This window comes from Cnephaeus nilssonii (assembly GCF_951640355.1).
Source record: "Cnephaeus nilssonii genome assembly, chromosome: 7".
In the NCBI taxonomy this organism is placed as follows: Eukaryota; Metazoa; Chordata; class Mammalia; order Chiroptera; family Vespertilionidae; genus Cnephaeus; species Cnephaeus nilssonii.
This window is the reverse complement of record NC_137078.1, coordinates 16,577,508-16,600,992: the sequence shown is the minus strand read 5'-3', so window position 1 is coordinate 16,600,992 and position 23,485 is coordinate 16,577,508. Positions and strand designations below refer to the sequence as shown.

Below are 23,485 nucleotides of genomic sequence, written 5' to 3'. Positions count from 1 at the left end.
GGCCGAGGCAGAGGCAGTTTGGGGCAATCAGGCCAGCAGGGGAGGGCAGTTGGGGGCGAGATCAGGCCAGCAGGGGAGGGCAGTTGGAGGCAAGATCAGGTTGGCAGGGGAAGGCAGTTGGGGGCAAGATCAGGCCGGCAGGGGAGAGCAGTTGAGAGCAAGATCAGGCCAGCAGGGGAGGGCAGTTGGGAGCAAGAACAGGCCGGCAGGGGAGGGCCATTGGGGGCGAGATCAGGCCAGCAGGGGAGGGAAGTTGGGGGTAATCATGCCGGCAGGGGAGGGCAGTTGGGGGTGATCACGCAGGCAGAGGCAGTTGGGGGCGAGATCAGGCTGGCAGGGGAGGGCAGTTAGGGGCGATCAGGCAGGCAGGCAGAGGCAGTTAAGGGCGATCAGGCAGGTGGGCAGAGAGTTTAGGGGCGATCAGGCAGGCAGGCAGAGGGGTTAGGGGCATTCAGGCAGGCAGGAAGAGGTAGTTAGGGGTCATCAGGCAGGCAGGTGAGTTGTTAGGAGCCAGCAGTTCCAGATTGCGAGAGGGATGTCCGACTGCCGGTAAACCGGCAGTTGGTCATCCCCCAAGTGGTCCCCGATTGGAGAGGGTGCAGGCTGGGCTGAGGGAACGTCCCTTCCTCCCCGCCCCCCCCCCCCCGCCCCCCCCCCCCCCCCCCCCCCCGTGCATGAATTTCGTGACTGGGCCACTAGTAAATAAATAATTGTATAAAAGGAAAAAAAGAAGCAAGTTCCTTTTTAGATGGGAAAAGGAAGTGTATGGGAGGGGCTGTTATAACCACAGAGCTGTTTTAAACAGAGTTATTTCTATAGGGCTTTCTCATGACATACCATATGAGAGCTCCTCCCATGGCCCTCCTGATTCTTGTCTTGTTAAAGTCTCTATCATACATGTTGACAGTACTAACTCTTCTTGCTTGATTTAAGATTCTCATTTCAAATGCAAGTAATTATATTTATCATACATATCCTTTGACCTGGTCAACAGTTATTCACTGTTTCAAAGACTTTACACATATTGTCTCATTACATCTTCACAACAGTTCTATGAAGCTGATATCGTTATCATCTCCATTTTGCAGTGAGAAACCTGTGACACACAGAGGCTGAACCAAAATCACACAGAATGTAGTAGAGCAGAAGAGTCCAACAGAACTTGACTCCAAAGCCAAACTTCTAACCAGCCCCATGTACTGGTCTAGTTTCCATCTGGTATGAAAACAGGTCTGGAGAGGTAGAGCAAGGGCTTGGCTGGTGTGCCTCCATGGTTGAGCATAGACCTATGAACCAGGAAGTCACGGTTTGATTCCCAGTCAGGGCATATGTCCGAGTTGTGGGCTCAATCCCCAGTAGGGCCTTGTATGAGGCAGCCAATTGATGATTCTCTCTCATCATTGATGTTTCCATGGAGGTAGAGGAAGGAGTTTTGGCTCTTCTTTGAGAACCTTGGGGCCAGTGCGTCTGAGTGCCCAGCAGCTACTGTGTGCTGTAACAGACTGCTGTTCCTGTCACTAAATGTATACAGGAATTTAAACATATCACTTAGACAATTTTCTCAGCATTTCCAGCTTTAATAAGTTGTCATTTTTCTGTAGGTAATAGACTATTAGAGTAAGTGGCATGATGGAAATGTTACAGGAAAGTTACTCTATAGATTCAGATGTGTGATTGATAGAGGAAATCACTACCCTACACATGGATTTGTTAGAATGTGGCTGAAAATAGCAATTCCTAGTCTAGACAGAGTAGGGCTAGAGGTGAAGCTCTTGTTTTGGAATTTAAGATAGTGGGAATTTTTAACATCCATATATAGATATGTCTATGTACTGTTTACATTATGACAAATACTAACACAGCTGCAGATTTACGTAATCGGCTCTATTGCCTTTGTTTTTATATATATGATATACATAAATATTCATAACTGTTATCCCAAGTGCCTGAATTTTTTTCTTTTGAGAACACTAAGCACTATAAATTAGGAAAATAAAAAAGATGTTAAGATATCAAAAATGTATCTTTGTCTAGATAAATGTTTTGTTTTTATATAATTTGAAAATACTGTGGGGTTTTATTAAGCAGCTACAACTATATAAGGATTTCCCATTTCCTTTCCCAGAAGACTAAATTGTTCAAGAACAAAGAATGTGTCTTATATCCCATGCTTCGAACATGTGCTGTGTATCTAAAAAGGAAAGTTCTCTCCCTGTTGTAAGGCTGGTCCCGAGTTTGACTGAGGAAGATTTGAATTGTCCTTGCTGTTTACAGTTGTTTTATAGTGACTGAGTATGAAGGTAAATACTAGATGAAGGTGTTTAATTATTTTTGGTCTAAAAGTATTAGGTTCATCTATCACCAGCTAATTTATGATATTTGCTTGTTGTCTTGGGAAAGCTTTTAAGGTAAACTATATATGGTGAAAGTAGAAACTTGAAATCTTATCTCTTTGGGGAAAAAAACAAACAGTTATTCCCAATTAACACACTTTTTTTGTTGTTCTTACAAATTTAGGTTATCTGGTTAGAACTTGCAGTGAATCTCCAGATAAAAGCAGTGTTGTACGCAGTGATCAGGCTCTTAGCCTGCAAAGATGGTTGTGTCTCATGATGGTGTGGCACCAGTGTAGGAGCAGCAGTGTGTAATGCTCTAAGCTAGTAATCAGCCACTATATTTAATGATTTTTTCTGAGGTGTGTGCCCAGAGTTTCAACTTGTGGGACCTGGACTGTACCCTTCTTGATGAAGCTCCGGCAGTCCTGTGGCTGGGTAGGAACAGGGGTCACAGAGTCGCTTAGTTCTGAAGGGAGGAGGCTTCTACAGTTTAGGCTGACTCCTCTGTCCCCAGGCTACTTCCTTCCTGTTGTTACATCTACTGTCTCAAAGCGAAGTTCTCCGTCTCACTTCCAAATGAAGTCTCAGCTTTTCTCTTCTCTGGTGCTGAAGAGATTTTCAAGTTTTTAACAGGATTTGTTGAGAATAAGAAGTAGGTGAGAGAAGCAGCCCTCCCTACCACCACCACACAGGCCTGTTTTTAAATGTACTTAGGTGACAGTCATAGTTCTTTAAACCCATCACTGGATAGAGGAGCCCCAATTCGCAGAATCGGTGAGCTTCCATGCATTTGTCCTTGGTTCTCTAAGTGTGGGATAGTCTGTGAGGTGACTAAGGTGCTGTGAGCTTGCTGCCCACAAGCTTACACGGGAGCTGGAGAAATGACAAGTGAGGGTGGAAAGCAGCCTCCAAGGGTTTATTTTCCATTTCTTTCCCCCTTCTTTCTTGCTTAGGCTCATCCTGCATCACAGCCCTGGGTTACCATGAAGTGAGGCAGGGTGGTGTGGAGATCCCAGGTTCCAGTGGTGTCTGCAAGGGTAAGAGTATAACAACTCACCTTCTTCTCACGAATCTGCTCTATGTGTGTCTCTCTTTTTTTGTTGTTAAATAAATCTTTATTGTTCAGATTATTACAATTGTTCCTCTATTTCCCCCAATAGCTCCCCTCCACCTGGTTCTCACCCCACCCTCTGCCCTTACCCCCGCCCCACTGTCCTCATCCATAGGTGTACGATTTTTGTCCAGTCTCTTCCTGCACCCCCCACACCCCTTTGCCCCCTGAGAATTGTCAGTCCACTCCCTTTCTATGCCCCTGATTCTATTATATTCACCAGTTTATTCTGGTCATCAGATTTTTATTCACTTGATTTTTAGATTCACTTGTTGATAGATATGTATTTGTTGTTCATAATTTTTATCTTTACCTTTTTCTTCTTCTTCCTCTTCTTAAAGAATACCCTTCAGCATTTCATATAATACTGGTTTGGCGGTGATGAACTCCTTTAGCTTTTTCTTATCTGTGAAGACATTTATCTGACCTTCAATTCTGAATGATAGCTTTGCTGGGTAGAGTAATCTTGGTTTTAGGTTCTTGCTATTCATCACTTTGAATATTTCTTGCCACTCCCATCTGGCCTGCATAGTTTCTGTTGAGAAATAAGCTGACAATCGTATGGGTGCTCCCTTGTAGGTAACTAACTGTTTTTTCTCTTGCTGCTTTTAATATTCTCGCTTTGTCTTTTGCTCTTGGCATTTTAATTATGATGTATCTTGGTGTGGTCCTCTTTGGATTCCTTTTGTTTGGGGTTCTGTGCACTTCCTGGACTTGTAAGTCTATTTCTTTCACCAGGTGGGGGAAGTTTTCTGTCATTATTTCTTCAAATAGGTTTTCAGTATCTTGCTCTCTCTCTTCTTCTGGCACCCCCATAATTCAAATATTGGTACGCTTGAAGTTGTCCCAGAGGCTCCTTACACTATCTTTATATTTTTGGATTCTTTTTGCTTTTTGCTTTCCAGGTTGGGTGTTTTTTGCTTCTTTGTATTTCAAATCTTTGACTTGATTCTTGCGATCCTCTAGTCTGCTGTTGGATCTCTGTATATTATTTTTTATTTCAGTCAGTGTATGCTTAATTTCTAGTTGGTCCTTTTTCATATCCTCGAGGGTCTCACTAAATTTATCAGCCTTTTCTAGAAAATTCTTGAAAAACCTTATAACCGTGGTTTTGAACTCTATATCCAGTCATTTGCTTTCCTCCATTTCTTTCATTTGTGATCTGATTCTTTGTCTCTGCATTTTGGCTGCTTCCCTGAGTTGATAGAGTGTCTTTGTGTGCTAGCTGTCCTATAGGGCCCAGTGGCTCAGCCTCCCCAGTTACCTGAGGTGGACACTCTTGGTGCACCCCTTTGTGGGCTGTGTTCACAGTCTTGTTGTAGTTAAGCCTTGATTGTTGTTGGTATCACTGGGAGGAATTGAGCTGCAGGCCAATTGGCTGTGAGCATCAGCTGTGTCTACGCTGGGAGAACTTCTGTGCTGGAGACACCCTTATGAGACAAGACTTGCAAAAGCCTCTGTGCTTAGCTTGGATGGGGTGGAGTCTCAGGGCGGAACAGACAGCAATGGCTTCCCATCAACCCTGCCCTAAGAGGCCCCTGGCTCTCAGTGTCCCGCGGTAATCGCTGCAAGCACCTCTGAGAGAAAGCCGCCCTCGAGTTTCTCCTGCTGCCAGACAGTCCAGTTTCTCCCCGAATGAATCTGGGTCCTCAGAGTCTTGCCCGGAACTGGAGTTCAGAGCAGTCAGGAGCTTTTGTCTCCCTCCCAATCGAGAAAGCCAGCCACGTACTCAGTTGACAGCCCTCTCCACGTGCACGCACCTCTGTACCTCTGCCTTCTGCAGTTCCTCTGAGTCTCAGTGTGCTTTTCTCTTTCCTTCTAGTTATAGAATTTCCACTCAGCTGGCCTTCCTGTGGTTCTGGATGATGTCCGTTTTGTCTTTTAGTTGTAGTTTTGAAATTGTTGTGCGAGGCAGCAGTTCAGGTGTTTACCTATGCCGCCATCTTGGTTTCTCCTCTGTGTGTCTCTTGTACTGATCTTGAGTTTATTGTCATAATCTCGTGTAGATATTTCATTAAAGACACAGAGCAGACCATACGTGAGTCCTGGAATGTGTGGGCATTACTCTATATTAATCACCTAGAAAGTGGGGATTCTGAGAGAGGACCAGGTGGGTGTGATGTGAGAGCCTCTCTCCTCCTCTCCCCTCCTCTTTCTCATTGGGACTTTCTGAAGTCTACGAGCACTTGATTGCATTCCCAGTGGGCAGGGTCACAGAAAACCTCTGCCACATGGAGGGAGTCAGGGAGGAGTGCCTGCACCAGAGATGAGTGAGTTATGTGTTCTAAACCAGACCATCTAGTTATATTTTATTTTGTGGCTATTTCTATGATGTAACCCCCAAATCTTCAGTGAAACCTTGTTCAAATGCTCCAACCCGATCTCAGCTGTGTGGCAGGAATTAAGGAAGGAGCTGTTCATGTATTTCCATTTTTGCACAAGGATGAAAAGATAAACATGTAGAGATTATGCAAGACCATTAACTTATTCTACAAATGTGTTAGAACTGCCACCGAAACCCAAGATGCCCACCCAGGCTCCACATTTACCCTTTAGCTACTGCTCCGTTTACCTGCTCACGTGTATAGCCCAATGCCTGGAAGAGCTACAGATATCTGCTGCTGTCTCCACTCACCTTCCCTTGTATCTCCCTTGAGCCCTTTCCTCCACTCACACCCCTCTGGTCAAAGTCACCAGCAGCCTCCACGGAGCCGAATCCATGATTGATGCTGAGTTCATGTTAATCTGTCTCAGCAGTTACACGGTTGATTACTCCCTCCTTCTAGAAGTAGTTTCTTCATATGACTTTCTGATTGGATATTCCTGGTTTGCCTTCTACCTCTCTGGGTCTTCTTTCCAGCCTCTCATTTTGATGTGCTTCAGGGTCAGGCCTCCAGCCTAGTCTCTTCCCTGCAGCCAGTCCCTGACCTTAACTGTCAGCTCCCCAGTCTGTACCTTCAGCCCTGACTTTTTCCCATACTTTCAACTGCTTGATTAGCATCTCACTTAGATAGGTATAAAAAGGTAACTTCAGTGTTGAAACAGAACTCTTGATGCCCCACCCAAACCTGCCCCTGCCTCAGGCTTCCCCACCTCAGTATACAGCACTACTACTTCTCCAGCTGCTTGGGTCACATTCTAGGCATCCTGCTCCATCTTGCATCACACCCACATCCAGCCCAGCTGTTAGCCAAGTGGGCGCTGCCTTCGTAATATATCCTGAATCTAATCACTGCTTCAACTTGTCTAATTACTGCTTCTTAACCAGTCTCCTTGCTTTCATTCTTGACATGCCCCTGATCCACTTTCCATGCAGCAGCCATGTCTCTTTCAGAAAACATGAATCAGAGCATGTCATTCACCTGCTTAGAGCCCTCTAATGACAACCTCTCCCACTCGGTAAAATCCGTACTCCTTGGCAAGGCCTGTGAGGTCCTGTCTATGTCACATTTTACCTCCCACCACTGTGGACCTTGCTTAGTTTCATTTAGCTGATCTTCAAACATATCCAGGCCCATTTCTACCCAGAGCCTCTGCCTGACATGCTCCTCCCCCAGCTCTTACAAGGACTCCTCCATCACTTTCTTTAGCTCTCAGTTCAAATGTCCTCTCAGAGAGTCCTTCCCTGACCTCTCAATCTAAATAGCACCCTCGCATTTGTATCTAATGCCCCCCAACTAGAATGTAAACTCCATGAGGGAAGGAACCTTGTCTGTCTTATCCATTCTGTATTCCTAATGCCTAGTATGTGAGAGTCATTGATTGACTGGATGGATGGAGGGACAAATGGATGGATGGATAGATGGGTGGATGTGCTATAGTCTAGCACTCTTTTCATCTAAATTTTGTCACATCTAATTTTCTAAAATTGTAATATGAAAAATTGAGGTATTTCTAAATAGCTATATTCTACATTTTGTAGTGGATTTTTTAAAGCATTTAAACCCTGGCCAGTATTACTCAGTGGTTAGAGTGGTGGCCCACATACAAAAGGGTTTCAGTTCAATTCCCAGGCAAGGGCACGTACCTGGGTTATAAGTTTGATCACACTCTCACATCAGTGTCTCTCTCTCTCTCTCTCTCTCTCCTTCTCTCTCTCCCTCTTTCTCCCCCTCTCTTTCCCCCTTCCTTCCACTTTCTCTAAAAATCAATGGGAAAAAATCCTCTCATGAGGATTAACAAAAAAATTAAAATAAAATAAAAAGCATTTAAAGATAATACATCCTTAAATTTTTGAATGACAATACTAGGCATAGATATTCTATGGAAATGGTTTCCTCTTTATTAAAGTACTAGAGGCCCAGTGCATGACATTTTTGCACTTGGAAGGGGGGGGGGCGTCCCACAGTCCGGCCTGCACCCTCTCATAATCTGGAAGCCATCAGTTGGACATCCTTAGTACCATCGCGGAGGCGGAAGAGGCTCCCGCCACCACTGCTGCGCTCGCCAGCCGTAAGCCTGGCTCAGGGCTTTTTGCTGAGCAGCGCTCCCCCTGGCAGCTCCTGCATTGAATGTCTGCCCCCTAGTGGTCAGTGTGTGTCATAGTGACCGGTCGTTCTGCCATTCGGTCGATTTGCATATTACCCTTTTATTATATAGGATCATATAGTAACAGCATACTAGTACTCTTCAGGGAAAAATAAAACCTCCCTAAAGCAACTATAGGAAATTAATTTTAAATCATGATAGAGACTCTACCATGATTTTTAAAATTTTTTTTGGAACATTTCATTTTATAGACAGACTATCCAAATAATAATCTATATATATAAAAGCCCAGCAACTGTTATGACGGAGCAACTGGAACGACTGGTCACTATGATGTGCACTGAACACCAGGGGGTAGACATTCAACGCAGGAACTACCCTCTGGTGGTCAGTGTGCTCCCACAGCGGGAGCGCCACTCAGCCAGAAGCTGGGCTCATGGCTGGCCAATGCAGCGGTGGTGGCAGGAGCCTCTCCCACCTCTACAGCAGCGCTAAGGTGTGGTGAGCCAAGAGGTAAGGAGCAAGCAGGCGGGTGGTTAAGGAGGGAGCAGGCAGGTGGTTAGAAGTGAGCGGTCCCAGATTGCGAGAGGGCTCAGGCCAGGCTGAGGGACACCCCCTCCTCCAGTGCACAAATCTTGTGCACCAGGCCTCTAGTCTCTAATAAGAGGAGATGTGACCACTGTATCCTCACTGAGTCAGAAGTATCTGAGGACCATGAAAAATGGGGTAGCTAAGGGGGTAAGAGTGTCCACGAGGAGTTCAAATTCCCCCTCTTCTGCCAGTAAACTAGGTGACTGTGGGCAAGTTACTTAACCTCTCTGTGCCTCAGCTTCCTCATCTGTAAAACAAAGGTGGTAAAAGTAACAAAACATACCTTATAAGTTTGTTTGGAGGATTAAATGAGTTAACTTATATAATATTTTAAAACACAGCCTGATATATGTGCTATGTTTAATGTTTGCTTTTATGAGAATTTTATCACCATCATCATTGATTCTAGGTGCCCATTGGGAATTCACTCTTTATAAGCCATCCGTAAAAAGGTTGACAGGTCATGACCATAAGTAGTTTAAACTTCTTGAAATGAAGTCCAAAGTGGTTCCCCTCGGAGCACGTAGCTGGATTAGACTGCTTTCTATGATCTTAAAATACACAGTAAAGCCAAGGAAACACTAGTTTTGTAAATCCTTAGCTGGCACACCCATCCAGCTGGTACCACAAATGACGTCATGTTTCAGGAAGATCAGCTAATATATTCCATGGAACCAAAGGCACTTCTCAGGATAGAATGTGTCTTACTTCTAGTTCCCAGGCTGGCCTTTGATTCAGACCCAAATTGGAGGAAAATCTAGCCTCTCAAATAGGTCTCTGCTGAACCCCACTTGATAATTTACCAAAGTTATTTATTACCACATTTAGTAATTTGGGTGAAATTTCTCATTTCTCAAAACATGTTTTCCTTTCACCCTTTTGAAAGAATGTTATTGGTATGTGGGTTGGTTGTCTGGAGCCAGCCTCTTATCTAGAGACCAGATGCAAAAAGTCTGAGTTCAGCGAAGTGGCTTAGACTGCGTGCTTCTGTTTGGTTTTGTTTAATAGGCATGCACGGGTCTCGTTAAACCAGTGCTACCCCCATCCAGGAACAATGCCGCGCATGTCATTTCCTGAAATAATGGAGTTGGAAGGCCATTATCTACTCACAAAACAGACTGAAACAACAGTTCCTGATATTCTTCTCAAATACTTGAACTTCCCAAGGAATCCGGAAAAAATAATTCCAGGAGACAGTGTTGTGAATGAAGGTATGACATTTCAGTTTCCTTCGCTGGAATCCAGGAACCAGCAGTCCTGAATTAATTACTGCCCACTCGTGTTCCTGAGAGGCTCTGGCTGGGGAGTTGTTTGTCTGCTTCGGGAGCACCGTCCTGCCTTCTAGCCTCTTGTGACATGAGGCCTGGAGTTCCTTTGTGTGCGCTTCTGGGAACCATTCCAGAGATGACCTGCCGCTCTGGAACTGTGCTTGTTGGTGGCCTTGTTTTCCATTTACTCCTAAAGGGAACTTGGGACTTTGCTTCAGACTCTGCTGATAAGAAATGTACGTTCTTTCTAGAAAAAAAACGAATACCTATTTCATCAAAACATGTTTTCAAGTAGGAAAGAGAGAGCAAGCTGTTTTGTGGGCTGGGAGGGATTCCTAATAAGAGCTGTCTGCTCTGTGATCCTGAACAATCTGGACATTGCCAAGGTGGCTTACTGATGTTCATGGCAAGAAATAGCAATTAAGAAGATTTCTAATAGACTAGACATTGCCTTCTGGAAGTCTCATCCGGAGGAAAACTGGCACAAAAGATTCTAGTATCAGGGATGCATACACAGGTTTTCTTTTTCATGCGCTGAGAAAAAATTGGGGACAGTCATCTGGATGTTGAGTCTATACAATGCCAATTATAAAGCTATATAGAAACTTCCAGAAGACTGCCTGTCTCGAATTTCATCTTATTACTTGACTTTGTGTTGACATATCATCTCTATGAAGTAGAAGGTATAATACATGGTGTTTAAGTGTCTGTCACAGGAGTGACATTTAGCAGAATGAGGAGAAACTTGAGGCACTGTAACATTACTTAGGGAGGTTGATTAAGCTGTCTGCAGAATTTTTTCACAGAAATACACTTTTCCGTCCGGCTTGGTTGGGTATTCATAAATCTTTCCCCTGTCAGAAAGCTTTAGTGTCTTTTCATTCTGCAACATCGCAACCAAATTGCTTGGCATTTTCTCTAATGAAATATATGACTTTTAGAAGTGTAGTTGAAATTTGCATTTAAAATTGTCTATTTCTGATAGTTAGAAATTGACCAGTGGGAAATAGTGGGAATAGCTATATTGAACTTTTCTCCCCTCAAGTCCTCTTTCCATTTAGCCGGACCCTTACTTAGCTGAGCAGTGTGGTTGGTACCCTTCATCTGGCTCCTAATGCCCACATGTCCACATCAAAGAATTTCTCACCACGAGGCACTGTCTCCTTTTGACTCCCACTGACGTTTTAAGTCTATACGTTGAGAATGTATAGATGGGAATGATCAATTTGTTTCATTAAAAAGAGATCGCTTCTCAGACTTTTGGCTAAGATCATGTGTGAAAAGATAACAGGTAAAATTAAGAACATTTAGAGAAGAGTCCCTGCCAAAAGCTAAAAGTGAAAGTAGGGCTTGTGCCCCTGCAAGTAATGGACAGGAAGTAGGCCAGCCCGTTCTGGGGTGAGGTCTTTGGGGTTGGAAGAGGGCCACACCTAAGGCCCTGGCGCTTTATTCCTCCTGGGGAGTCTGCTGGCCAGGGCTCAGTGGTCTTAGGGCTACTTTAAAACTTAGAGAGAATGAACTGGAACCTTACATCAGCTGTCATTACGTGTTGGCTCTAGTTTGTATCAGTGGAATCATTTTTGGCTTCTTATCTTGGCTTGCTCCCAGGATCGGCTTAACGCAATAGTTAGCCAGTTCTATAAATTCCAGTTACCTTAATAGGCTTTATGACTCCCTCAGGGGGAAATCATCTGCTCTGAGTAATCGACACATGTGTGAAGCACTTAGATCCTAATGGCTGCCATTGATATTTAAGGATGGGTACTATTAAAGTTCTCTAGTATCAACATTATTTCCTTGGTAATGTGGCGGTTCAGTAAGACTTCTACCTTTTCAAACACCAAGAGTTTGTTAGCCTTCAACAACGAGGTGCGTCACAGGCACAAGGGACCCAAACATGCTAAGCGCATAAAGTAGGAAAGTTAAAGTTTGTTCCTCAGTTTCAATTCATTGTTACCCGTGCTGGATACATGATACATCATGAATCTGTATTTACCTTAATACCTGTTTATAAGCATTTTTAAAATATAGTATGAAATTTTTTCTAAAGCAAGATCTATCTTAGACTGCACCCAGGGGGCTACATCGCTAATCCAGTCAGCATTTACCTGATTCTTATGATGTACTTTGCAAAATACAGGGGATGTAAATGAGATGTAATGTGTGGATACTGCCTGTGAGAACCTGTGGGTGAAGAGGCAAAGGCTAATTTAAATATTTAAATGACATAGTTAGTAAACAATCTAACACTAAAGTTCAGAACCCTAGGACTGCACAGGAGGAAGAAATCACGGGGGCTGAAACAGGTTATTCCCTCTCCCAGGAGGCTGCGTGGAAGAGGCAGGTGGGAGAGAGGAGTGGAATGTAATTGGACAGGAAAGAGACAGAAGCATTTATGGAGCCTCTTTTGAATGCCACATTCTTTGACAGTAGCTCCACGTGCATAATCTCTTTAATCCTGCAGAACAGACGGTTACCAGTGCATCCCGGTTTCTATATGAGAAGAGGAAGGATTGGGGACATTAAGTAGCTTACTCAAGTTTGTCCAACTAGCCAGTTGCTATTACGTAGTTAAGACTACTGACTCTGAATTCCAGGCAGTTTTGGATTTGAATCCCATCTTCTATACTAACTGGTGTGATTACTTTCTTTGTGACTCAGTTTTTCCCCATGTAAACTGGGGGAAATCCTAACAGCTACCTCATAGGTGTAGTGTGAAGAAGAAGCTACTTCCTGAGACAAAGAACCTACCATTCTTTCTGATATACTGTAGCTATTCAATAAATGTATCTATAATATGTGTGTGTGTGTGTGTACACAGAAATTGAGAGAGAATTTGACTGAGATTCACACCTACATTCTGTCTGACTCCAAAATTTATACTTTTTTGTATTGTATTACCCTGCAGAGAGTGCAGGAGGAAAATTCCAGACAGAATTGAGAACAAACATTTTGCCTGCTAAAGAGAGGTGAAGCCTTCTTCGTGCTGCAGTAGGGGTGGGTTGGGTAATGAAAAGGTGATTGGATAAAATCAGAGGGAAGTCAGTTATGTGAGGCCTTAGCAGCCAGGCAGAGGACTTGAGACGAGATGCCATAGGGACCCGGAGAGCCAGCTGGTTCGTGGACGGGGGATGGAAAGATGAAAGGGCTGCCCTAAGCATGTATGGGGTAAGGGTGGGGTGCGGGAAGCCAGCTTGGGGAGCTGCCAGTGAAGAGTGAGGTAATGTGGTCCCGCGCTGGGGGGAATACCGAAGAGTCAAAGAAAGGACACGTGGGGGGAGGCTGGTACTTGCGGCCCCACCTCCGGGGTGGTCAGAGCTGCCTTAGCTGCTAGCAGACCCTGCCCGTGACTGATGCCCCAGTGCCCTGGTGTCTCCACTGTAGAGCTTAAACTATAATTGGGGTGACACTGGTTAGCAAAATTATATAGGTTTCAGGTGCACAATTCTACAACACATCATCTGTACACTGTACTTACTGTGTGTTCACCACCACAAGTCAAGTCTCCGTCCATCACCACTTATACCCCCAAACCTCCTCCACCTCCTGCCACCCCCTCCCCTTGGCTATCACCACACCGTTGTCCATGTCCACGAGTTTTTCTCTTTTTGCAGTAAACTTTAACTAAAAATGATTATGTCTTCATGAAAAGAAGAACGTAATAATGTTTTATTCTAGATAAATCACAAAATAAAATGAGTGAGAAAATTTAGTGTACCAGAGAGTTTCTTACAGCGTTAATATTTGGCTTAAGCAAGCCTCACATACTTTTTAAATGCCTACCTGTAATTTACTAAAGATTTAGGAAACTGACTACTCAAAGACTTGACTTTTCTGATTGTATATCCCATTTTCCAATACAGTAATACCCGACCTTCTTTGCAATGTAGGCTGCTGGTTATACCTAATAGGGTCCAATAGTTACCCACAAAGGTTAATATCTGAAGATGAAAAGAAAGTGGCATGTATTAGCTGAACGGTTCCCGAGCTAGCCTTTGGTTATTAAACTAACAGTTATGATCTATTGGTATTGCTAACTAATCAAAGGAGCCTGAGCCTGGCAAAATATTAACAACGAGAGGCCCGGTGCACGAATTCAGGCAACGGTGGAGTCCCTCAGCCTGGCCTGATCCCTCTCGCAATCTGGGACCCCTCGGGGGATGTCGGACTGCCGGCTGACCAACATCCCCCAAGGGATGTAGTAGTGGGGCCGGGCGCCGCGCCACTCCTGCTCATCCTGGCCCCGCCGCGCCTGCATCACCACCATGTGGTGGCACGCTGCCGCAGAGGCTAGAGAGGTTCGTGCCACCACAGCTGTGCTCACCCGCCCTGAGCCCAGCGTCTGGCGCCCGTCAGTCAGCTGAGCGGTGCTCCTGCTGTGGGAGTGCACTGATCACCAGGGGGAAGCTCCTGCATTGAGTGTCTGTCCCCTGGTGGTCAGTGCGTGTCATAGCGACCTGTCATTTGGTCGTTCACTTGTTTGGTCGCTTAGGCTTTTATATATACAGATTATTGTTATATTCAACCAGTCACTGGAATAAAGGAATTGTAATAACAATAGTAATAGTTATATCAAGTTAGGAAAGAGTATATCATAATTAAGAATATGGAATTGGAACCAAATTTGGTAGTACCCAGAAACCTCTAGTGGTTCCAGTTCATTTGTTCATGTAACCCATATTGTTTTTTTTTCTTCTGGTTTGTTTTGCTCTGTTAGGTGTTAGGGGTTGAGTCCTGACCTTACTCCTCACTAGCTAAATAAACTTAGTATGTTACTTTACCCTCTCTAACTCTCATCTTTCTCATTTGGTTGCCACAAGGGCTAGACTGGATAATATTTGTATCATACAGTATTGGTACATTTAAAATGCTCAAGCCCTAACCGGTTTGGCTCAGTGGATAGAAAGTCGGCCTACGGACTGAAGGGTCCCAGGTTCGATTCCAGTCAAGAGCATGTACCTTGGTTGTGGGCACAACCCCAATAGGGGGTGTGCAGGAGGCAGCTGATCGATGTTTCTCTCTCATCGTCTATCCCTCTCCCTTCCTCTCTGTAAAAAATCAATAAAATATATTTAAAAAAATTAAAATAAAATAAAATGCTCAGGCCTGGCTGGTGTGGCTTAGTAATTGTTGCCCTATGAACCAGGAGGTCACAGTTCAATTCCTGGTCAGGGCATATGCCTGGGTTGTGGGCTCGGTCTCCAGTGTGTGTGTGTCGGGGGGGGGGGGGGGGGGGGAAGGGGGGACCCGGTTCAGGAGGCAACTGATCAATGATTCTCTCTCATCGTTGATATTTCTATTTCTCTCTCCCTTTCACTTCTGCTCTGTAAAATAAAAATAAAAAATATTTTTAAAAAATACTCAGAAAATATTAGTACTTAAAGTTGTATCATACATTATAGTTTATAAAAAATAAACTTGCTCACATATTTATTTCATTTGAACCTGTCAGTCCTGTGAGGTAGGCAGGAAAGGTGTTCTCATCTGACATTAAGGACTGAAGTTGAAAGAGGTGGTAAGTAACTTAACCAAAGTTAATGAATGGCAAATCAAGGACTCAAAATCTGGTGCTCTTTCCCTGAGATTTTTCGGCTGCACATATCAAAACCAAGACGCTGGTAAGGAGCTCTGGCTTCCGTGAATTTGAGAACAGGTCCCTGATGCAGTGTTTCATGATAGCACAGTTTTCCGGTCTGTGTCATTCAGATTGTCAGGCTAGATGAGGAAATGAGAAATGAGGGCTCGTTTAGTGAGTTTTAATAGAGTTAAATTTATTCAACTTAAAGGACTGCCTTTTACTCTAAGGTTATAGTTTTCTTACTCTTTGGTGTTAACATATTCTTATGAAATGACGACAAAATAGTTATTTTTTTTGTTAACACCTCTAGTTGATGTAATAGAACTTTGACAAATCACAACTCTAGTGTGATTTCATTATTTTATGTATTAATAGTTTAAGTTTACAGTGTTATTTAGTTTATCTCTTTAAAGCCATAAAACCAGGCACTTGGATTTTTACACAATTTTGGTTTTATCTCTGTCTAATTTTTATTATCCAGGTCACTGATTTTTAGCTCTTGGCAGAAGTCACAGCCATTTAGTGCCTGGCTGGCTTTCTCTGGCGGGAGGGGGAAGGAAGCCCCTGACTGCACTGAACCCCAGTTCCGACTGCACTGAACCCCAGTTCCAGCCGAAACCCTGTGGACCCAGGCTCATATGGGGGGAGTCTGGACTGTCAGGTAGAGAGAAAGGCACACGGAGACTCAGGGGAGCCGCAGTGGGCAGGGGTCTGGAGGCGCGCATGCGCACAAGTGCACGCAGAGAAGACTGACTGCGGAGGTTGCCGCAGGCTTTCCCTAGCGGAAGGGAGTCGGAAGCTCCTGACTGCACTGAACCCCAGTTCCGACTGCACTGAACCCCAGTTCTGGGCGAGCCCCTGGGGACCCACGCTCTTACAGGGGGAATCTGGACTGTCAGGCGGAAACTCATGGGAGCCGTGGAAGTCAGAGGTCTGGAGGCGCGCGCGCAAGGGCAGGGCTGACGGGAAGCCAAGACTGTCTGCTCAGCCCTGAGACTCCGCCCCATCCAAGCTGAGCACAGAGGCTTTTGCAATTTTGCAAGTCTGGTCCTATAAGGCTGTCTCCAGCACAGAAGGTCTCCCGGCGTAGACACAGCTGATACTCACAGCCAATTGGCCTGGAGGTCAATTCCTCCCAGTGATACCAACAACAATCAAGACTTAACTACAACAAGGCTGTACAGACAGACCACAAAGGGGTGCACTAAGAGTGTCCACCTCAGGTAACTGGGGAGGCCGACCCACTGGGCCATATAGGAAACCTAGCACACAGAGCTACCCTACCAACTCAGGGAAGCAGCATAAATGCGGAGACAAAGAAACAGATCACAAACTAAAGAAATGGAGGAAAACAAACGACTGGATATAGAATTCAAAACCATGGTTATAAGGTTTTTCAAGAATTTCCTAGAAAAGGCCGATAAATTTAGCGAGACCCTCGAGGATATGAAAAAGGACCAACTAGAAATTAAACATACACTGACTGAAGTAAAAAATATTATACAGAGACCCAACAGCAGACTAGAGGATCGCAAGAATCAAGTCAAAGATTTGAAATACAAAGAAGCAAAAAACACCCAACCAGAAAAGCAAAAAGAAAAAAGAATCCAAAAAGTTGAAGATAGTGTAAGGAGCCTCTGGGATAACTTCAAGTGTACCAATATTTGAATTATGGGGGTTCCAGAAGAAGAGAGAGAGCAAGATACTGAAAACATATTTGAAGAAATAATGACCAAAAACCTCCCCCCGCCCCCCCGCCCCTGCCCGGTGAAAGAAATAGACTTACAAGTCCAGGAAGTGCACAGAACCCCAAACAAAAGGAATCCAAAGAGGACCACACCAAGACACATCATAATTAAAATGCCAAGAGCAAAAGACAAAGAGAGAATCTTAAAAGCAGCAAGAGAAAAACAGTTAGTTACCTACAAGGAAGTACCCATATGATTGTCAGCTGATTTCTCAACAGAAACTATGCAGGCCAGACGGGAGTGGCAAGAAATATTCGAAGTGATGAATAGCAAGAACCTACAACCAAGATTACTCTACCCAGCAAAGTTATCATTCAGAATTGAAGGGTAGATAAAGATCTTCACAGATAAGAAAAAGCTAAAGGAGTTCATCACCACCAAACCAGTATTTTATGAAATGCTGAAAGGTATTCTTTAAGAAGAGGAAGAAGAAAAAAGTAAAGATAAAAATTATGAACAACAAATACATATCTATCAACAAGTGAATCTAAAAATCAAGTGAATTAAAAATCTGAGGAACAGAATAAACTGATGACTAAAACAGAATCAGGGGCATAGAAAGGGAGTGGACTGATAATTCTCAGGGGGAAAGGGGTATGGAGGATTCAGGAAGAGACTGGACAAAAATCGTACACCTATGGATGAGGACAGAGCGGGGGAGGTAAGGGCAGAGGATGGGGTGGGAACCAGGTGGAGGGGAGCTATGGGGGGGAAAAGGAGAAACAATTGTAATAATCTGAACAATAAAGATTTATTAAATTAAAAAAAAAAGTCACAGCCATTTTGAGAATCTAATGACTATGGATTCCTCTCACTATCTCAAACCCCCAGAAAGCACATACACAAACAATGATTGGTATAAATTGAGTAATTCACAAACTGGGTGGTACCTAAAGACCTCAGGTGTTTCTGTTGGCAGCAGCAAGAACATCACCAGGTGTGTTCGACTTGTGGGTTGAGACCACAGCCTCAGTACCTGAGTTCTGGCTAGGAAAGAATTCAGAGCCAAGACTCACACTATTTAGAAAGTCACAGAGGTAGAAGTAATTTGTAGAAGAAATGGGCTTAGGAAACAAGTTACAGAGGCAAAGGAAGGACCCTTGGAGCTTAGAAGTGAGAAAGGTCAAGGTGATGCACCTGGGGGGGAGGGAGCAAGGGAGGGGAAAGGCCCAGCGTACTCCTTGGGGGAGAGTGTGCTGGATCCTCCTCCCTCCTAAGGGTGGTTAGGGTAGAGATCTTAGGGGAGGTCCCAGGGGAGGATCTCAATAGAATATTCATCAGCTTTCTAGGTGTGTCCTTTCAGGGTCTAGGTCTCCACTGATTGATTGTCTGGCACCAGGGTAGGGGGTCATTATTCAGTGCAGCTGTGGTGTTGATTTTCTGGTTTGCTGGGCCTGGAGCTGAAGTACAACTGAGACCTAGATGTTATGTCTAGGGAGGAAAGGTCAGGGGATCCAAACCAAGTGATCAGTGATATGCTAGGAGAGAAAAGGTCACCCTGGGGATGAGGTCCCTCCCTACAATTGTCCATTGCTGTGCACCTGGGGCTTTTCACCCTGGTGATCTTCTGTACCTGGCCCATTGACCTTGCTCTGCCTACCACAGTTCTGGTTGTTTGCTCATGTAACCCATTTTGTTTGTTTGTTTGTTTTCATCTTGTTTTACTCTGTTAGGTATTGGGGCTTATACTGGGGAGACTGGTTTTACAAGAGACTACGTGGAAGGCCCAGTGTCAGAACCCAATGTTTATTTGGAGGTTCCTACACCTTGTTCAGTTTTTCAGCTAAAACTGGTATTTGATGGAAGATTGTAAAATATTATTAGAATGTATTATCTTGGCAAGGAAGTGGGGAATGAGGACTCAAACAATTAGTGGTGAGAGTATAAATTGATGTAACTTTTTCAGAGGGCAACTGGAAATATCTATCAACATTTAAAATGCACATACTTGTATTTGTAGGTTGAGACATGTATACAAATATCTTTGTTGGAGCTTTTCATATATGGGCAAACTACTAGAAACACATAAATATCTATCAATATGGAACTGGTTATGCCAAAACCGGTTTGGCTCAGTGGATAGAGCGTCGGCCTGCGGACTGAAGGGTCCCGGGTTCGATTCCGGTCAAGGGCATGTACCTTGGTTGCGGGCACATCCCCGGTAGGGGGTGTGCAGGAGGCAGCTGGTCGATGTTTCTCTCTCGTCGATGTTACTAGCTTTCTATCCCTCTCCCTTCCTCTCTGTAAAAAATCAATAAAATATATTTTAAAAAAATATGGAACTGGTTAGATAAATTATGGTATAGTCAAGATAGAATACTATGAAGCCACGAAAAAGGATGGAGTAGCACTATTTATGACCAAATGGAATGCTCTCCAAGACAGATCATTATGTGGAAATGCATTTGTAGAGGAGGAAATGCACACAAACGTGGGCGTGGGCATTTCTGGAGCATACACCAGCAGCTGGTAGTCATGGCTGGCTTGGAGATGGGGACTGGGGGCACGAGGGTGGGCAGTTGGAGAGATACCTACTTTTTCTATTTTTTATGATGCCTAAGTAATTTTCATCAGGTCCTTGTACTACATATTTGATTTCTTTAACAGCTAGCTTTAAAAAAAGAATTTATTTTAAAAATTACTATGCAATATGAGAAAAAGAGGTTAGATGATATTTAGATTAAACTGCCTAAATGAAAGGGGATGATACACAATGAACAGACTTTTCTTTTCGCCTGTTCTCTAATGTGAGAACAAGGGCACCTGATGGAGTTCAGAACTGCTAAGGGAATAAATCAAAGGAAATCGTTTTTCACACAGTATGTGGCCAGTCTAAGGAATTTACCGCCACAGGCAGTCCTAGAGTCAAATATTGTGGCTGGAATTTTTTTCTTTTTTGCAAGTCTGGTCACTTATGTCCAGTCATAACATTTGTAGTTATGCAAGAAAAGATAAGGATAATCAAATCTGATGTGCAGGATGGAAGCTGATCATTGCAAAGGAAGGAATTTCTGCCCAACTCCCTTCTTTTTTGGCTTCTTCCAGTGCCTCAGAATAACATTACACAATGAGCGAGGTCCGCTTTGAAGCGTGGACAGTACTTCCTCTGAATCATTAGGTATTATTCATGGCCCAGGGAAGAATTCCAGAGCTGCCTGGGCAGCGAAGCTCTTAAGTCTTTTTTTGCACCCAGAGTGATGGCCCCTTCGGTTCCAAGTTAAGCATTTTGGCAGGTCGGCCCTCCCGCTGAGGCACCACTCCCGCCATTACCAGGAAAGAACACGTTCAAAGGGAAATAATGGGTTTCAGTTCTTCCCCGTGGAGCCTGCAATCTTGTATAAGCAACAGATGATTGAGGGAGGGACTGACTAGATATTCAGGAAACAATTCATGCTTTTTTTCTCTCTCCTTTGGCTCCCACTAGTCATGAATCCCTCCACCAGGGGGTAGACTGAAGACATAAGCCAGTGCTTACCCATCTCATTTAGCCCCATTTACAGGCTTAACATTATTATTGGTCATGTTTACCCACATGAGAAATACTGCACTCATGCTCTTCTTACGTTTAAAGATCAAGAGTAGAATGTATCAAATTGAATTGGATTTGAGCAAGTCAATGAGTGTAGAATAGTATACTATGTCACTATGAGCAAGATAAGTCCACTGAGAAATGACTCAATTCTGCCCTTCCTGTGGGATCAGATCAAGGCAACCTTAGTGTCCAACCACACGAATGAGAGTACCCTCTATTAATGGGATTTCTTCCATATTATGGAATCCAGTAGCAGGCGGCTGGGTTTGTTAAAGGTGTCGGACAAATGTGCTTTCCTTTTTCAGTGTTTTGCTTTGCAGAGCCTTTTCTGTCAGCCAGCAGCTGGACGGCACGCAGAAAACACAGTGACCCCAGGCCCATCTGGTGCTGGACACAGGGACGTGCAGCTTGCGTTTCCCACAGACAGGATTCAAAGCAGTGGGTCCTCCAAACACTCTAAGGAAGGAGAACGTTTGCTTCCATCATTGTTATTTGGCTGATTTACATGCTAGAAAGTTCCAGCTGAACTTTTGAAAAACATCTCTCATTACATTTATTACAAGGTTATGTGCCACCTGACAGCCAGGATATGTTCTAAGAAATTCATCATTAGGTGATTTCTTCGTTGTGTGAACATCATGGAGTGCGCTTACACACACCTAGCTGGTACAGCCTACTACACACCTAGGCTACATGGTGTGGCCTATTGCCCTGTAGGAGAAGACAGATAAGTTTTCCTCTACCCTTCTAGGTTGTTGGTTGAAACATCCTTATAATCAATGACAGATTAACACCAGAGAAACAAACCAAATAACATATTGACCTCCTGCATACCCAGGAAAACTGAGTAACTTGTTAAATGACAGAAGCCACCACCTTAAATACCATCTTCAGCTGAAAAAACAGAAGTAATGGGGGTGGGGACAGTTAGTGGTGAAAGGTTACCAGAAAAGAAAAGGCACACTATAACAAAGGTACATTTGTTACACAGGTTTAAATCCTTGTCTTCTGCTTTGATGAGTTCCTAGAGATAAGGTCATCCCCCTCTTCCTGGTATAGTGAGAGAGACACCCTTACAAAGGAGATTTCCCTGACAAGCATAAGCGTCTTTTACAAGGGTAATCTTGATTTTCAGAGCTTCTCCCATGTCTTCTGTTTCTTAAAATTAACCAGCCTAAAATAATCCTCATACCACATAGACAAGTTTTATTCCCCACAGCTCCTAGACAAGAGACCTGTAGAGCATGTTACTATATTGAATATTGTAGGCAATTGTAACACAATGGTATTTATGTGATGCATTGTACTACAATGGCATGAGGACTATGACATCATTAAGCAATAGGAATTTTTTAGCTCCATTATAATCTTAGGGATCACTGTCTCATATGTGGTCCTTTATTGATTGAAATGCCATTATATGGCACATGAATATTTTTCCTTTTGTTGCTATAGAAACCCATTGGCACCGTGTGCATATCTCAACTTCCAACACTTTTAGGAGACCCATTCCATGTCCAGTGTTGTCCAGTAGAACTTTCTGTACTGATGGAAAAGTTCTGTATCTGTGCTGCCCGATAGGGTAGCCACATGTGACCATGGAGCACTTAGAATGCAGATGGTGCGACTGAGGAACTGAATGTACAATAGGATTTGATTTTAATTCACTACAAACAACAGTGCCATCTGAGCTTTAGCATTTCTTTTATCCTCAGCCCATTTTGACATTAGCATCCCAGCAAATATACAGAAGTGATGTAGCCATTTTCTCCCACCCTAGGCAGAGCACTAGCTCTATATTTTCTCATTGATATTTGAAAGCAAGGCCCTAGCCGGGTACCTCAGTTGGTTAGAGCACCATCCAGATATGCCAAGATTGCGGGTTCGATCCCCAGTCAGGGCACATACAAGAATCAACCAATGAGTGCATGAACAAGTGGAACAACAAATCGATGTTTCTATCTGGTTGTCTCTCTCTCTCTTAAAAATCAATAAATTCAAAGATTTAAAAGCAATAAGATATCACTTTGCTGTTTCCAAATAGTTTTAGGAAAAGTGATAAGTCTTGTCGCCATGCAAAGGCTATAGTTCTTACTCAGATCCTGACATGAGGCCTGCACTCATACCTAATACCTGAATGGCAACCTCAACAAAAAGAGTTGTGAAGCCTCGTTTGCTAAATGGAATAACCTTGAGTAAAAATCTGAAAATCTAATGTTTGCATAGCCAAGATCAACATGGGGTACTGGGAAATTCCATCAGTATGCCAAGCAACTTCTTGGCAGCAGGGACCATATCTTTTATCTGTTTTCTTAGTTCCTAGCATAAATGTTGATAAGTACTTCTGAAATGAGTGACTTCGTATGTGAATGGACAAATTAATATGGCTCAGAAGCGATGCTAATAACATATCAAAGAAGTCTCCTATTAAAGGACCTAGTATGTATCTTTATTAGCAAGTGTGTTATAGAAACACACAATACAAGTAATGTTTTGGACTTATGGAGCAACTAATATAAAGACTGCAAACTCATCTACAACTAGATAAAGAACTCTAAAAAATAAAAGGTATCTTACATTCATAAAATCTATGAATCCAGAAAAAAAAAATGTCCACTTTCCACAGAACTTTTACTTCTACTTGACTTTATTTTTTACAATGGCCTTCACCTCTTCCTGGCATTCCCTTTCATCTTGACCTGCTTTTTACCACTGCACTGACAGACATGGCTGCCTCCCTCCCATTACTCCTGCCTGATTTTTCCATTACTATGGTCAGGTGTGTGAAGTTACTTTGTCAACTAAATCACAGGGTCATTCCTTTTGCAGATAA

General features: G+C 43.6%; 1 long non-coding RNA gene across 1 annotated transcript; it reads left to right on the top strand.

The window, feature by feature from the left end:
* Window positions 1–1,993: 1,993 nt before the first annotated feature.
* Window positions 1,994–12,843, top strand: LOC307102998. The gene is made up of 3 exons (XR_013813774.1): window positions 1,994–3,110; window positions 3,290–3,373; window positions 9,535–12,843. It is a non-coding gene; the product is annotated as an uncharacterized lncRNA (long non-coding RNA).
* The last annotated feature ends 10,642 nt before the right edge of the window (window positions 12,844–23,485 follow it).